The sequence below is a fragment of the Amblyomma americanum genome, chromosome 4 (genome assembly GCF_052857255.1).
Source record: "Amblyomma americanum isolate KBUSLIRL-KWMA chromosome 4, ASM5285725v1, whole genome shotgun sequence".
NCBI classification, from domain to species: domain Eukaryota; kingdom Metazoa; phylum Arthropoda; class Arachnida; order Ixodida; family Ixodidae; genus Amblyomma; species Amblyomma americanum.
In genome coordinates, this window is record NC_135500.1 from 70,118,642 (window position 1) to 70,135,328 (window position 16,687).

The 16,687-nt window shown below is 43.7% G+C and overlaps 1 long non-coding RNA gene across 2 annotated transcripts in view; it reads right to left on the minus strand.

Annotated features, from left to right (window-relative positions):
- Nucleotides 1–514: 514 nt before the first annotated feature.
- LOC144128030 (uncharacterized) overlaps nt 515–16,687 on the minus strand; it is a 36,436-nt gene continuing 20,263 nt past the window's right edge. Inside the window, exons 1-4 of one of the 2 annotated variants that reach the window (XR_013313663.1) lie at nt 16,330–16,429; nt 13,958–14,045; nt 10,023–10,086; nt 515–740 (exon numbers count right to left, since the gene is read on the minus strand). This is a non-coding gene — a long non-coding RNA (uncharacterized LOC144128030). Of the gene's footprint in view, nt 741–10,022; nt 10,087–13,957; nt 14,046–16,329; nt 16,430–16,687 lie in introns of those variants that run through there. The other variant, XR_013313664.1, reaches the window with a different exon arrangement.

Here is a 16,687-nt window from a genome sequence, read left to right on the forward strand (position 1 = left end):
AGCAAATTTTTAGATGTGAGGGTGAGGGCGTGGGCGGGCCGGATAACTTTTCAAAATGAGGCCGAGGGCGATAGATGAGGAAATGACATAGATTCAAAAATGAGGGTGAGGGAGGAAAAGTAAAAAGAAGAGAATTTGTCCACCTCTGGTTACTACTCTAGACTCTAGATGATTATCCTATATTTCTATCTTTTGTGTTTGCAGTACAGCATTTGCTTTCTTGTTTTATACAAATGCGGTCATCACTTCAAAATTTTTTTGTGTGTTGTTCTGTTCCTATTGTTTTTATTGAAGTGCCTGTTCCTATTGCTTTTATGTAAATAATTTCATGATTTCCATCATATTTTTGCAGCTGTTGTGCACCGCTGCCACTTTTATCGGGTCCGAAACTTTTTGGCCGAAATATTCTTTTGTCTCGGCTCCCTCTTTCTGCGTTGTAAGGAAAATAAACTTCAATTTTGTAAAAAACACCGCGTAAGAGAACCTCAAACCTCAGAGCAGAGGAGGCCAAATGTTTACAAAACACTTTTTTATTTCACAGCCTGTTGCATAGTTTACTCATTCCTGTATTATAATTGATAATAAAGGCTACTGAGCAGTAGCATGCTGAGCTGGTAACTATCCACATGTGGTGAAAATAAATTCCTGTGAGTAGGCGTCACGTGTTACATTCTTGGTCGGCAGAATCCTCCCAGGCAGTCACAACCAGGACCACATGGAAATCCAGGACCTCTGCAGGGCTTGAGAAAAAAGTATGAAGTTGTTGACTTCAAGACAACACGGAAGCAACGCGTGCATTTTCAGGTGAGTTATTGATCTAAAGCACCAGATATGCCTCGAAACCTCCACAGGCGTTAAAATTACTTAATTCAGAAATAACAATTTTGTTCAGAAGGCTGCGCAACGCCCCAACCTTGCCAGCCATGTGCTACCAAAACAATTTCGTTTCTCCTTCCACACTTAAACCATCCAATGACTCAGGCGGAAGCCTTATTTAAAATATTAGCATTATCGCATAAAATGCTGGCTTTTACTGCTTACAAGAAAAGTGTCAGCATCGCTTTTGAAACCGTAACCCTTCGACTTTCGAGCATCCCACCCACTGCCATTAGTCTGCTTACAGCGTTTGGCTGCTGAGTACCAGGACCACCGATGAAATCGTGTCGCGGTAGCCACGTTTCGATGGAATCACAATGCAAAAGAGGGCCCCATTCTCTGCAATATTAGTTCACCGTGGAGAACGCCTGGTTATTGAAATTTATGTCAAGCTCAGCACCGTGGCGCCCTGCACTAGTGAAGGGGGAAAGTAGCCGGGAAATGAGAAATTTACTTCACCACCGCTTTTCTCACAGACTATACTAAGGCGATGGCGCTAACGACTGTGTTTGATTTAATTTTGATTGCTTACTTTCACAAAAAAGTCGGTACAAGGTTGTGGTGAAAAACAAGGGAGAAAAGCGGCGAAGAAGGCAGCTTGACTGGCCTTAGTTCGGTTCACAATAGCAGCCGCAGGGCAGGAGAAAAACTTGTTAAACAAAAACGAAAAATAAGATGAAAAGACAAAAGGCAAATTCATATGACAATTTAAAGATATGCAGAAATACATGAAAAAAGGAAGAAAGGAGACGAAAAAAACGTATAACAACCGCATGAAGTCGTCAGTGCAAAAACACTTCATACAGATTACTTGCGAAAAAAGTGAGCACATGGATATTATATCTGGTAAGGTCATTAAGTAAGCTATGCAGCTGGCGGCGTAACATTTGCTAAGCATAATTAGTACGTAGGTGAGGGACACACCAAGTCTCGGGAGCTCGAGTTGTGCAAACGGCTGTGCTGAGAACGCCATTATTTTTTACATGTCTTCTGTAAATTGACAGTAAGTGGCGGTTTATTAAAGCAGGCTATTTTAGTGTTCTGAGCCACTGAAAAGAGGAGCGCGGAATGAAAGGCACCAGGCTTATTGCATATGACACGGAGAACTTCAGAAAAACAAAGATCTTAAGAACGTTTGGTTGTGAAGATGTCCCGCATACAAGACCAGCAGTTATTAAGGTGTCTGAGAAAAAGTTCACTGTAAACGAGCAGTTTTATGGATATAGGTAGGTAACTGAGGGAATGGAGAACATCGATCACTTGTAACAGTTTGACAGCGAGGAAAGTTATATGGGAGTGCCAGCATATGTCGTTACCAAAGTGCTCACCCAAATATTTGATTCATCGTAAAACTTCAGTTGTACAAGTGTTGAGCACAATATCTCCAGGCGACATTCATATTTTTTAGATGAAAGCGTAAGGCTTTGGTTTTTTTCGATGTTGATTGTTAGACTCTTTTCAGGGCACCACTGATGAGATAGCATGCTGTTAGCACGTAGGACCAAGCCATCTGGAGATTTGCATGAAAAGAGAAGTGTGGTGTCATCCGCATACATAATGTGCTTGGTGTCGAGATCAATATAATAATAAGGCCGTTGACGAAAATATTAACAAAAAGAACAAGAGAAACAGCCGTAGTTGTTGGCGCATCGAGAGAATCGGGATTGGTCGAGAGGGCCGTGCCGTCACAACCACAGGACCTCGCACGGGTAATTCAAGCACCGCCAAACCATCGTATAGGGCACCCGTTATCACATTACTACACAACTCCTCATTGGCATACAGGGTCGTGAAGTCACTCCACCACCATAACCTAGAGCTTCTGCATACAAAAAAAGTAATTATATCGAAAAGAATAATAGGCTTGAGCCGATCTGCCTCTGGGATTGTGAGCCGGGGTCCCTTATTCTCGACCACTGACGAACTCTTTTTTTCTTTACTGCATAAAAGTACATTCACCCTGCCAAGCTTCAAGACTGATTAAACCAGGTCGCATTCTGCACACCGTCATAAACAACCACACCAGCGTCCTGGTCTCACTTTGCGTGTACAACAAAACTACGAGCGGCAAACGCATGCATCAAGGAAAGGCAGCCAGGCAGGCTGTCGACCCTGCGCAGTATACGCGAATTCCCCCCGCACCATAGCACACTGCTCTCTGAACTGAGACTTTAACGAACGTGGCGGCTCTTCGTGGCAATATGTCATGCGGTTCTTGAACAGGCTAAACGGTCCTATGAGCACTAAAATATCACATGGAACCTTGGAACCTTCTAATGTAGGCAAAATTCTGATAGTATGGGGCGTAATCTCAATCTACTTTTTTGAGAGTTTGTTTAAGAATGTCACAAATAAACATGACATCACGACTGGCTACTACTGACACAAGCGATGGTTCGCAGACCATGACACAAAAGTCCCTTTTTCAGAAAGCCACGTTTAACCAGGCAAGCTTGAAGTTTGAACTTTAAAAAAGGAGGTCTTTGCAGCAGATTGAACGCACATCCGCTGAACCCGCTTTGTTGTCCAGCAAGGAGATATAAGGCTGCCATTACATTGATACCGAAACAACTTCTAAATTAGAACCTTTGCCGTGCGGTCGACTTGATTAAAGAGGCGGCTTGAGTGTCATGTATTAAATAGTAATAAAAATATAAACTAATGTAAAATAAACGGTGACTGGAATTCAAACCGCTACCCGGCGGTTATGAAGAACGGGCTTTCCACGTGGTTAATCGGAGGCTTTGTGTGTGTTGTGGTAAATAAGAGAGAAATGCAAAAAAAGAATGGTTATAGAGTACAAAATAAAGCGAAAAACAGTGTTCGGGTCTGCGAACTTGTACGCAAGGAGGACCACAGTGCACACAGTGGATCAATAAACGCTATCGCGTCCTAAACTTAAGCAGGAGCGTAAGTGTCCACCGAATGTTTTCTTTTCTGTAAAATATTTTAGTGTCATTTTTTCAGAAAAGCAAGTTAAAGATGTGAGTAATCTTATTTGAAATCAACCTAACAGTCAATCCAAGCAGTCGCTGGGACATTAACATGAAATTTGAGTTTTCCTCTTGCTAAAGTGGACAGTAACTGCAGGGCTCGGAAATACCACTCAATACATAGGCGCTATAAAATTATGCACCTTACAGTCGAGCACGAAAACCGTCTCGTGCTTTATTAGGGGTGAACATTTCACTTCTGTAATTAAGTTGCACTCTCGAAATAATAGATCAAAATCTGAACGCCTCTAAAGCGTTCGCGGTGATACGGCCTCCAGCGTGTAATGACAACAGTGGCAACTTTATGTCTGATGTTATTCTTGCATTAATTTAATGAAGTCTACGAGCATAAAAAAGAGAATGTTTTTCACAATAAGAGTGTTATTGTTAGAACAATGCTTCGGCACAGTCATAAAATAACACACACGCTTCCTTTGCTTCTGATAGTACTGTAACAGTCAGTGGTCCGAATTCGCGACATAGCGTTTCCACGCTTTACGCACATTGCAGCTTGCCGCTAGCACTTGAATTTTGAGGTCAACATGCGTTCCGTTGACAGGGCTTTCCGATCTTTGGCATGGCCATGAAAAAGCTTAGAGGAGACAATGAAAGCGCGAATGTGTGACTCCTAACGAGCGTCCACCAACTCGTCATCTCTTTAAGGTCACAGTTTTCCAGCGCAGAGGCACACGGCCTATCATTTTCGGATAAGTGCTCTCGGAAAATCTGCAAGATATTTTCCGATGAAGATAACATCCTGTCCCGAAGCCCTCCTGCTCTTCCAAGGTCTTCTGGTATGTCTTCTACAAAACACGTGTTAGTTACACAAAACAGACACGTTATTTCTTGCTAATCTTGCATACCTATTACAGAAACTTTATCAGCGCTATACAATTGTGCACAATAAATTTTCATTGCGGCTTCATTCTGTACAGTAATATGAATTTTTTTTCTTTGCTTACCTTTTATAGCATGGCGTAGAGGTACAGCGTCCGTCTCGCGATCAAGAGGACCGGAGTTCGAAGCCCGGTGCCGCGCAATTCTCCAACGGGTTTGAAAAAAAAACTCCGCGTGTTGATGGAATTGCATAGGCAGGCCTGGGGTGAGGCCTGATCTCGATGACCAGAACCGCCAACGCACTATCTCACCAGAACAGGATTTGGCCTCCCTGGTGCAGTAATTGGCTACAACCTTCCACGAACAAAACAATTAACCCTCGGCCCTCAGTCCCCAGCGGCTGCGAAGCAACTGACAAAGGCGGCGGTCTGCCCTGGGACGCAACGGAGGGTGCTAAAAATTTCTGGCTCCGGACAGGCCGCCATTGAAATCTGAACCTGGCAACGTTTAACGCTAGAACATTGTCTAGTGCGGCTAGCCTAGCAGTGATGTGCGAGAAACTAGCGGGCATTAAATGGGATGTCGTAGGGCTTACTGAAGTTATGAGGACAGGTGGGCGTATACTGTACTAAAGGATGAGCACGTACTATGCTATCGTGAATTCACGGATAGACGAGAACTAGGTGTGGGATTGCTGATTAATCAGGATATAGCTGAAAACGCAGAGGAGTTCTATAGTATTAACAAAAAGGGCGGTAGCTATCGTAATTAGGCGTAATAAGAGGTACAAGCTGAAGGTGGTGCAGGCCTGCGCGCCTACATCTAGTCATGATGAATAGACAGTTGAAAGCTTCAATGAAGACGCGGAATCGGCAATGAGCAAAGTAAAAACACAGCAAACTGTACTGATAGGCGACTTCAATGCGCAAGTGGGCAAGAAGCAAGCTGGCGACCAGGCGGTAGGCGACTATTGGATAGGTACTAGGAATAACAGGGGAGAGCTACTTCTAGATTTTGCAGATAGAAATAATTTACGTATCATGAATACCTTCTTCCGCAAACGAGAGAGTAGGATGTGGACCTGGATGACCCCTAATGGTGATACTACAAATGAAATTGACTTCATAGTATGTGCTCACCCAGGTATCGTGCAGGATGTGGAAATACTCGGAAATAAGCGTTGTAGTGACCACGGAATGGTAAGGTCTCCAATTAGGTTAGACTTCAAGAGGAAATGGAAGGAGCTAGTGAAGAGTAAGTCCATTAACGAGCTAGCGCTAAGACAGAAAATAGAGGAATTCAGGATATCCCTGCAGCACAAATATTCAGCATTAACGGAGCAACACGATCTAATGTTGTTACAAACAACGATAATCTGACAGCTATCATTACGGAGTGCGCAGGAGATGTAGGCGGTAGGACGTTTTGACAGGATACCGGCAACCTATCTCAGGAGACGAAAGATCTTATTAAGAAACGTCAAAGCATGAGGGCGTCTAACCCTACCGACAGAATAGAACTAGCCCAGCTATAGAAGTTAATAAATAAGCGCAAGATAGCCAACATAAGGAAGTTTATTATGTAGACAATCGAGCATGCTCTAAACAACGAAGGTAGCCTAAAAGCGGTGAAGAGGAAATTAGGCTTAGGTAAAAACCAGATGTATGCGTCAAGAGGCCAAGAGGAAAATGTCATTAGCAATATGGATTAGATAGTTAAAGTAGGCGAAGAGTTCTACAAAAATCTATACAGCAGCCAATATAATCAGAACATTAATGATATAGAGAGTAGAACATAGCAATCCGTTATCCGGCCCGCAACGAGAGAGGATATAAATAAAAACCTTAGGAGCAATGGAAAGGGGAAAAGCAGCTGGGGAGGATCAGGTAACAGCGGATCTGTTGAAATACAGAGGAGAAATTCTGCTAGGAAATCTAGGCGCCCTGTATACGCAATGCCTTATGACGTCGAACGTACCAGAAGCTTGGAAGAACGCAAATACAATCTTAATTCATAAGAAGGGAGACGCCAAGGACTTGAAAAATTACAGACCGATAAGCTTAATCTTCGTTGCCTACAAGTTATTTAATAAGGTAATCGCTAATAGAGTCAGGGCAACCTTAGACTTTAAGCAGCCAAATTATCAGGCAGGTTTCGTAAACGATATTCCACATTACATCATATTGACACTATTAATCAGATGATAGAGAAATGCGCAGAATATGGCCAACCCCTGTATACATTCTTCATTGATAATGACAAAGCATTCGACTCAGTGTAAACCGCAGCAGTCATACAGGCATTTCGGACTCAGGGTGTAGATGATCCTTATGTCAAAATACTGCAAGACATATATAAGAAATGTACAGCTACCATAGTCCTCCATTAAGGCAGCAATAAAATTCCAATAAGGAGGGGCGTCAGGCAAGGAGGCACAATCTCGCCAGTTCTATTCACGGCATGTTTACAGGAGGTTTACCGAGGAATGAATTGGGAACAGTTGAAATAATAGTTAATGGAGAATACCAAAATAATCTGCGATTCGCTGATCTGACATTGCCTTGTTTAGTCACACAAGAGATAAACTGCAAATCATGATCAATGAGTTAGACAGACAAAGCGGTACGGTGGGTTTAGAAATTAACATGCCGAAAAGCAAAGTAGCGTTCAACAGTCTATCAAGGAAACAGCAGTTCAGAATTGGAAGCGAAGTGCTTGAAGTGGTAAAGGAATACGTCTACTTAGGGCAGGTAGGGACAGCTGATTCGGATCATGAGAGGAATATAACTAGAAGGAAAAGAATGGAGTGGAGCGCACATGCAGAAAACCAGAGTAGCGTTCAACAGTCTAGCAAGGAAACTGCAGTTCAAAATTGGAATCGAAGTACTGGAAATGGTAAAAGAATACGTCTACTTCAGGTAAGTAGTGACAGCTGATCCGGAGCATGAGAGGAAATTAACTCTAAGTATAAGAATGGGGTGGAGCGCATATGGCAGGTTCTTTCAGATCTTGAATAGCAGGTTACCAATCTCCCTCAAGAGTAAAGTGTACAACAGCTGTATATTACCGGTACTCGCATACGGGGCAGAAACGTGGAGGCTAACGAAAAGGGTGCAGCTTAAGTTAAGGACAGCACAGCGAGCCATGGCAAGGAAAATGTTGGGTGTAACGTTAAGCGACTGGAAGCGGGCAGAGTGGCTGAGGAAACAAACGCGTGTTAATAATATCCTAGCCAAAATCAAGAGGACGAAATGTGCTTGGGCAGGGCATGTACTGCAAGGACAACATAACCGCTGGTCCTTAAGGGTAACGCAGTGGATTCCAAGAGCAAGTGTAGCAGGGGGTGGCAGAAGGTTAGGTGGGTGAATGAGATTTGGAATACTGCAGGCATAGGGTGGGCGCAGCTGGCAAATGAGAAGGTTAATTGGAGAGACACAGGAGAGGCGTTTGCCGTGCAGTGGGTGCAGCCAGGCTGATGCTGATGATGATGACGAGTGTTTATTGGAAATTAAGATAAAAGGTGCCACTCTAATTGTGGTAAGGTGCATAGTTATGCACGAGAGGAACGTTGGTATTTTCTGTCTCAAGAAAACCCTATTATTAGTAAATTAACCGGATTTCTCACTTTGAAGGCTGAATATTTATTTTAAGCCATCTTACTATCCCAAGCAAGCTGGTATTCGTCCTCCTTCTTGCACTAGACAATCTTTCTAAATATGTCGAAGCTGACTGCAACGCCAATACCCTAAATATTTAACATCAGAGAGAGAGAGAGAGAGAAGAAATGGCATTATTCTTCCGAGGTCCTGTTCTCTGGATTAAGTGAGTGGGATTCGGCTGGCGCTCGGACACCTTAATAGGATTGGCCACACGAGACAGAACGTGAAAACGGGGGCTCATTGCGGAATCGTCTCACTGTTTTGCTTGCATAAGAGCGCATATAGATTCCTCAAATCGCTTATTGACGTTGCTAAGTTTTTATATCATGATTATTATCAGCACTCATCCCTCTGTACAAGGGCGAACGGTTTAACAGATTTCTGCGCTTGAGTCAGTAATGAGATTATTTGTAGCTACTTCTGTTTGCACCTCTGGAAGTTCAATCGGAAACATCATGAGCATTGCTGGTTGCGCATGCGTGAACATCGCTAAGAAATGCAGTCCAGTCACCGTCATCTGTGTGGCAGATGACGCTGAAAATTGGGGCTACATGTAAGTGACACATCCTCCTTTTTCTACACGAACAACATCCTTCAAACTTCGCAGCCACAATGAACAAGAGCACATTCTGTAATGGGACACGTTACCCGTAGCGCCAAATGCCGAGTCACACACAAACTTCAGAACGTTTACTGCATGCTGCTGAATTCGGAAGGCTTGAGGATAAAAATATCGCGTGTCCACGTGGGATATATGATGATCAAGAATTTTTATGGCACAAGGTCACCTGTGACCAAAGAGCGCCATGGCACAAGGTATTTTCTTCGACTCAAGGAGGTGTCATTGACCCATTTCACAAGCATTTCGCCCCAAATAAGCCGTGCACAAGACCAGGGCAAAGCTTGTATACAGTGTATCACTGGTAGGTACTCGGCGACACTAGGGGTCGAACCCCGCACCTTCCACACGCGAAGCGCATGCTCAGACCACTACCACCACAGCGGTCCCTGGATATATATAAATATAGGCACAGGAATGGGTACATACTTTCTCCACAACGTGAAGGAAATCATTAGAAAAAAAGGCAAAAAGGTTTTCAAGCACTGACATCTTTAAAGACACCTGAATTTGGCGATTTCTGTGACAAGCGTTTTTTCTAGTTGTTTTTTGTGATGTTTGCAGCACTAGTACGCGCATGGAAGGGGATAATGATTGCCAATAAATATACCCTCAAAAATTACTTCTGAAATCGAGGCGCAAAACTGGTCGTTACAAGCTAATAGTCAATATATTATAATAATAATAAACTTCGGAGTCCATCATTGGAATGAATGCTCTCTAAACAAGAATGTAGACTTTGAATGAGAGATATATATTGTATTTCACTGCTTCGAGGCACGAATGACCTCACAGACATTCCAACAAAGGCGAACGCCACAAACGTTTTTGTTCTTGTTCCTCGTTTCGCAAATTCATACTATTTTGCTCAATTGCCCTATGGCTCAGTAATTGTGCAGTGCGAAAAGTTGCCGCCATAATAGCTGCCCTGTATGCCACATTGTGGAAAGGATGTGCATTTAAATGAACATTCGTCACCACAACCTTTACTTTCCCCAGTCATACAAAACAAAGCTCAGCACTGAAATCGTGCCTTACCTGGCCTCTGCACACAAATATCCTTTGCTGGCGACGTGCGTGGGGAACGCGCGGACCGTAGGCACTGGAATGCAAACATAAATTGTCGGCACGAAAGCACGCTCACCGAGCGAAATAAGTCGGCCGTATTACAACGCATTGTTGAGTATTTGCGTCAGACAACTACCACAGGCAAAGCGTGAGCTGAACATTTTGTGAAATATTTACAAGCGATGTTTCTAGGATTGCTTGGCGATGTGTGGAGATGTTTCATGTTTAGCCGAAAATCGCACGCAAATAACTTCATGAAGCTCTGCTGGTCACCACACGCTACGTATCAGGCGCGAAACTCTTTCGAACACTGCCACAGTCTGTTGACAAGCAGCTAATAAATAATCACTTGCATGTTACTATAAGCTTACTTTCGATCGATCTTGTTATAATGCACCTATCATTTTATAGTTCATTATCCACAGATAAATTTCTGTCGTGCAAAGTTCAGAGCGCAGGTTTAAAATCATCGTCATTGCTTAGAGTACATATTAGAGAGATCCTAACTGTACCTCACCACGCCTTGAGGGGCACAAAAGGGCATTTATGTTTAGTTCATTGTAGACCGCGTTCTGCGTCTCTTTTTTGCTTGAAACAAAAACAGAGGATTACGTGCAATGCTATCTATGTTCGATATTTACACTCCTGATGTTTTCAGAATGGAAAGATGCAAAAGAAATAGTTTTGCCCTACGAACGTATCCTGAAGAAGTGATTGACTATCGGATGCTCTTTTGGTTCTCAATACCGCAGAAATGTAAATTTGCAAACGTATACTTGGAAAAATTTTATTTTTATAGCAGCACTAATTTTCCTTCCATAAATATACCAACAGCCAGTGATTGACACCGCACAGGAAGGAGACAGGACACGAGGCTGACTAACAAAGGTAAGATTGGGCTAAAAAAAAAACAATTTCCCTGCCTGCGCCGCCTTAAAGCGGATCTTGATTTGGGCGCAGAGAAGAATGCCAAAAGGCGAAGAGAGTGAGGGGAGGCCACACAAAAAGACACTTCGCAGTCGCCATGATACTGAGGCGAAGTAACAAGAAAGGAAGACGTGTAAAAACGAAGAGGAAATATTGAAAGTTTTAAAAAGGTAAAACCAATGTATGAAAACACGTGACTAAAGAACAGGCGAATATATAACAAGAAAAACGTAGAAACAGTTAAAATGGCGCAACAACAACCATCCTCAGTCCAAACCTGAGTCATAAAGCGGTGCGTGGAGCCTTAAAACAAGGTAGTTTTTTCCTTTCGGTGAGGGGTGCGGACGCGGTACTGGCGCAAGATTCCCTGTTGTCGTTGATCACCAAAGCTTCCAGCACTTCACGTGTTAACCACTCGCATTTTTTTGGCCTAGAAGCTAGACTTCTGCATCAGCGGTACACATGCGGTGCGCTAGCAATGATTGCAGTGGTGCGGCAAATGTCTCCGAGAGGAGAAGCGTTGTTGTCGAACCTCGTGTGCTCTATAGCTGGTTCATTGAAGCACCTGCCCGTGTGTCAAATGTACATTTTTTTTTCTCATGACACAGGGAACATGTACACAACACCCACCTCACAAGATTTGCACGATTTCTGGTGACGCGTATCACACTTGGGCTCCTTTATTCTGCTAATAAACTTCGCGCACATTGAAATAGCTTTTTTATGCGCGCAAAAAACAACTGACACCCCATTCTTGAGGCTATATTCTTGAGGTCGTGGGAGAGCCCGTGTGCGTAGGGGATGACCACAATACGCTTGCGCGAGCTCGTGTTCCCGGAAGGGCTGTTGCTTAGACTGTTGGAACTTACTTTGTACCTCCGGAGCAGCGCTTCACAGATATAGGTGAGCTTTGCAGGGAAGCTGGCATCTTGAATTCAGGCGATAGCAGTGGCGAAACTTTTTCCTTGTTGGTGCTCACACGAACACTCAAGAGCCGATGACAGCGCCGCAGTTGCTATGCCTCGCCTAACAATTTTCGAGTGACTAGAGTCGTACGGGACGGCCTCCTTCTAGCACTCGCTTCATATCTTCAGCAGACGTTATATTTGCGATATAAACCAAGAAGCTAAGATCTAGATCACCCAGCAGTTTCCTTCTCAATTTTAAATTGGAAAGAGCCATAATTTTGCCGGAGCTGTGGCATCATAAAAAAAACAACGTTGACCTAAATACATCCTTGCACGAAAGGCTAGGGACCACCACAGTATGGCTGTTCTGAAAAGGTTTCTTCCTGCAGTAGGCAACTACACAATGCTAGCAACGTTGTCTCCTTTCTCCAATGTTACATTCTTGCTATTTGACTCGATCGCTTTTGGACACATGAGCCATGAGCAGTGCAAACATAGTGAAAGTCTAACCTATTTTCTTTCCCTCAAAAATATGAGCATATTTAAAAAGCGTGCTCTAATTAAGAGTTTAGAAATGGCCGCTGCAGCTTCGCCGCTGGATGTTTTCGCAGTGACTCCTTTATTTAGTTAATACCGTGGCGACGACATGTCAGTATTTGGAGAGTAGCCGTTGGTTGGAACTTGAGGCTGCTGTTTCAAAACTGAAAGTGTGTTATGACAACAACGCTGGTTTCTATATGTGTGATCATCATCATCATTATCAGCCTGGTTACGAGCACAGCAAGTCAATGGCCTCCCCCATGTCTCTCCAATTAACCATTACCTATGAGAGCTGCGGCCACCATGTCCCCGCAGACTGCTTTATCTCAGCCGGCCACGTAAATTTCTGCCACCGCTGCCACGCTTGGTTTCTCTTGGAATGCACTACGTTACCCTTAACGACCAGCGGTTATCTTGCCTTCGCATTACATGTCATGTCCAACCTATTTCTCCCTCTTAACTTCGACTACGATGTCGTTAACCCGCGTTTGTTCCCTCACCCACTCTGCCCGCTTCCGTCTCCTAACATTACACCTATCATTTTTCTTTCCGAAACACAGATCTGCAGTTAGACACAACTGTTTGCCTAAGTTATCGCGACAAATTTTAAAATCGGGCTGCTCAAAAATATGCTTACTTTTGTGCACGGTATTCAAGGAGCGGCCTTTGTTTTCAGAAAACAAAAAAGAGCATAAGAACGTTGCGCTTTCTTTAAGAAACAAAGTGCGATGAATTCATTTATTGGTACTTTACTAAATAAAGTAAAACTTGTCGAATATTACACCAGGTGACTGGAATGGCTACGATGTGAGCATAGTATCGGAAGTATGAAAGCATCGCAAACGGCAGCGCACTGTTATAATTGCCGAAATATGAGAAAATGAGAAAATTCGGGTCAAAATTTTAAAGGTAAGTAATCACGGTCTTCATGTTAGAAAAACTGGAGTCTGTATTTCTTCGCAAGAGCAAGAGACATGGAATTTATTGCAGCGAAGTTCACAGATTGAAATTTTGTGTGTAAGGCTGCTTTCTTATGCAGACGCAGGTATAATACCAATTCCGTATTCAGGAATCAGTTCAGAGGAACTAAACATTAAACTTTTGTGGTGTACGTTTCTTTCTTCGCCCGTCTCCAGGTCGCGATGTTTTTGAATGAGCACTGCCTCGATAGAAAGAAACGCGAACAACCCGGTGCCAACACGCTCCGCTGTTTCAATGTCTTTTCACCGCGCTTGTATTTCGGTGATAGCAAAAAGACCCTGGACTCGTGCATTATACATTCTTGGACGACACTAACGTCTTTTTTGTACCACGCAGGTAAAGGCGCGATGAAAATAAATTACAACAACGGGGCGTGTTGGCGACGGGTTGTTCGCGCTTCTTTCCATCGAGGTAGTGCCCTTCAACTTGCCGCGGCTTTTACTTTGGCATTACCTTTTTATTTGTTCCAGTGACGTGTTCGTTCCTTCCATAGTAATTATTAGGTGAAGAATATTCGTCGCTTAAATTGGAAGGTGAGACCATACTCACTCTATAAGAACAGCTGAGAGCAGCAGGAACAGCGGCAGCAGAGCAGCGTACTTCATCTGGTCCGAAAAGGAAAGGACAGAAGCAAAAGCTGGAAGGAAGTTGATGCTACGAGTTCTTAATCTGCGGTATTTATATCTTTCAGACACAGCCATTATAGAAGTCAAATTCATTATTGAAACTTCAGAAGAAGCAATTATTGGAATATTTAAAAAAAAAAAACTTAAGGCTGCCAGTCGAGCGTATCTGCACTAATGACATGTCACGACATGAATCTTGAAGCTCGGACAAAGTAGAAGGCATAAATAAGTTGCAATCTTAAGCGCCTCATTTAAGCAATTTCTCATTCTTGATGAAAATGAACGTGTACATGTTTTGCATGGTCACGTTTTGAACAGCCCATTTCAAGTGCAATTATACTTAGAACATTACTTTAGCAAAAGTACTTGGATACTAAATTTAATCGCGATCATTACCATTCCGTTTCGTTTTTATTCGTGTATTTCACTAACGGCGTATTTCTGTCGTGATTGAATTCGAAAAGCATTTTTTTTCGTTAAGAAGAGCTCGGTGATCGGAGGGCCGTGTTAGGTGGTTGTTAGTCCATGACTGTTGGCGACCTGGTTGGCCCACTCGACGGCCCGGACTTGCATCTTTGGGCCTAAGCTGGCCAGCACTGCCTCCCACCGCTCGGGATAAGGGATTTGTACTAGCTCCGCCGGAGGCAGTTCTTCCTTACAATCCCATAAGATGCTGTCGTGAGTAGCGTGTTCGCCACAGCGGAAACATTGGGGTTCGTATTGCGAGGTGTACATGAGTGACAGTTCCGCGGCGTTCTTGAGGGAGTGCGTTTACAGTCGTCTCCACGTAGTTTCTTGTTATTTGGACAGCGTTTTAGCCAGAGGGGGATGAACTTGCCTGCCCAAGGTGTGATGGTGGGTAACGTCAGGAAAAGAGGTCATGCCGTCTCTCGTAAACCCCGGATGAGTAGGCAAGCTCGCCGCCCGGTTGACGAAACCTCGGGCTTTATTGTGAGCTGCCTTGTTCCCCAAACTGTCCGAGTTGGATGGAACCTAAATCAGTTCGAAAGGTCTTGGAGATTGGGCAGCTTCTTTAAGAGTGCTAAGGGTGATGTGTGCTATTCGGTCCCCGGTGAAATTTTGAACGGGGACTTTTAATTCGCTGAAAATGACTCATAATGATTGGTTTCAGTCATTAAAGGCTCTCTTTTTATCAGAAACGCTCGTTTTCTGACACGCAGCATAGGAGAGAATCTTTGGTATTTGCTATATTAAGAGGACAGTACCACGCGATTTTGTCCATGTTGTAGGTTTAAAATAAAACAATGCCAAAAATCTGCAATGAAAGCTTTAAACATGCGAAGCGTATTTTAAAATCACTACTCGATAGCACGAAGTGCCTCGGATGCTCAGGGTACAGGCGTAGTCGCATTCTACAACACTCCCGATTTGACATCTATTCCTTAATTTTCGTATGCTCAGTGTGCTACATGCGTCGCAGGATGCTGGCGACACATTCGCCCAGTGTACACTTTTTTCTTCTTATAATTCACCCAGTTAACACTTTGCTCACGTACGGCTGTATTTTTGGCGTGGAGCAGCATCTCCTTCCATACAGAGAGAAACGAAGGCTCTAAGCCTAGGAAAATTCATGTGTGATCTCGAGAAGAAAGTCTTTTAGGTTTAAAACATGTATCAAGACCCACTAAAGCAATGCTCGATAGGCTGCTAACTGTATAAAAAGATCCGTGCTGGAGAACAGCTTCAATAAAGCACATTTAGATAGTCAAAATCCTAACCTTCTGAATATCGAGCCCATGAAAACGGGACATTTGTGTTCGGGTTTACATCCCGTGACTGTGTGCTCAGCAACCGGTAACAAACCTTAAGGTCACTATGACAGTTAAAGATTGCGCGGCACTTTATCTCATACAGAAAAGACACGACAGACTTACTTTCTTCTTGCTGTTCTCCACAACAATTTTTAATTTTGCGTGCTAGGCTAAATGCGCATCAAAATCTATGGTCCTTGCAAATGGTAATGTTTTATTACAAGCACATGTCCGTCGCAGGTGCTGATCAATATTGTCACGGGACCCGAAAAAATGACTAGAAAGGACGCAGGACAGCAGAGAGTGGAGAGGCAAATGGCTTAACATTAGCTGCCTAGTCTTTTACTAGAGCTTCCTCGCCTCCGGGAGACACGCGCTCGATATCAACGCAGAGCAAAGACGAGCTATGCACCATAGTATTGGCCTCCGTGTAAAATAAGCATTGCCCAGATGCTTGAAGAGTGCGCCTTAATAATGGCACGGAGAGCAGTAGTTCTGCGCACACAAAAGGGAGACACTGTACCGGTCGTTTGAGCACCGCCTCGTTTGAGTCGTTTGAGCATCCGCCTTGCATGTGGGTGGTGCGGCGTTCGATCCTCAGTGCCGCCGGAAAATCACCGGTGATACAATGGGTACAAGCTTTACCCTGTCTGGTGCTCGGCTTCTCTGGGGTGAAATGCTTGAGAAATGGGCCTACGAAACCACCTTGAATAAAAGAAAAAATCTTGTGCCGTAGCGCTCTTTGGCCACAGATGCCCTTGCGCCATAAAATTTAATCATCATCATCATTTACCGGTCGTAATATAATTTGACGCAGACCGCGTGTACCACCACAGGGAGGACGGATCATCGGGACTTTTAAAAGCTATCAGGAACGACCT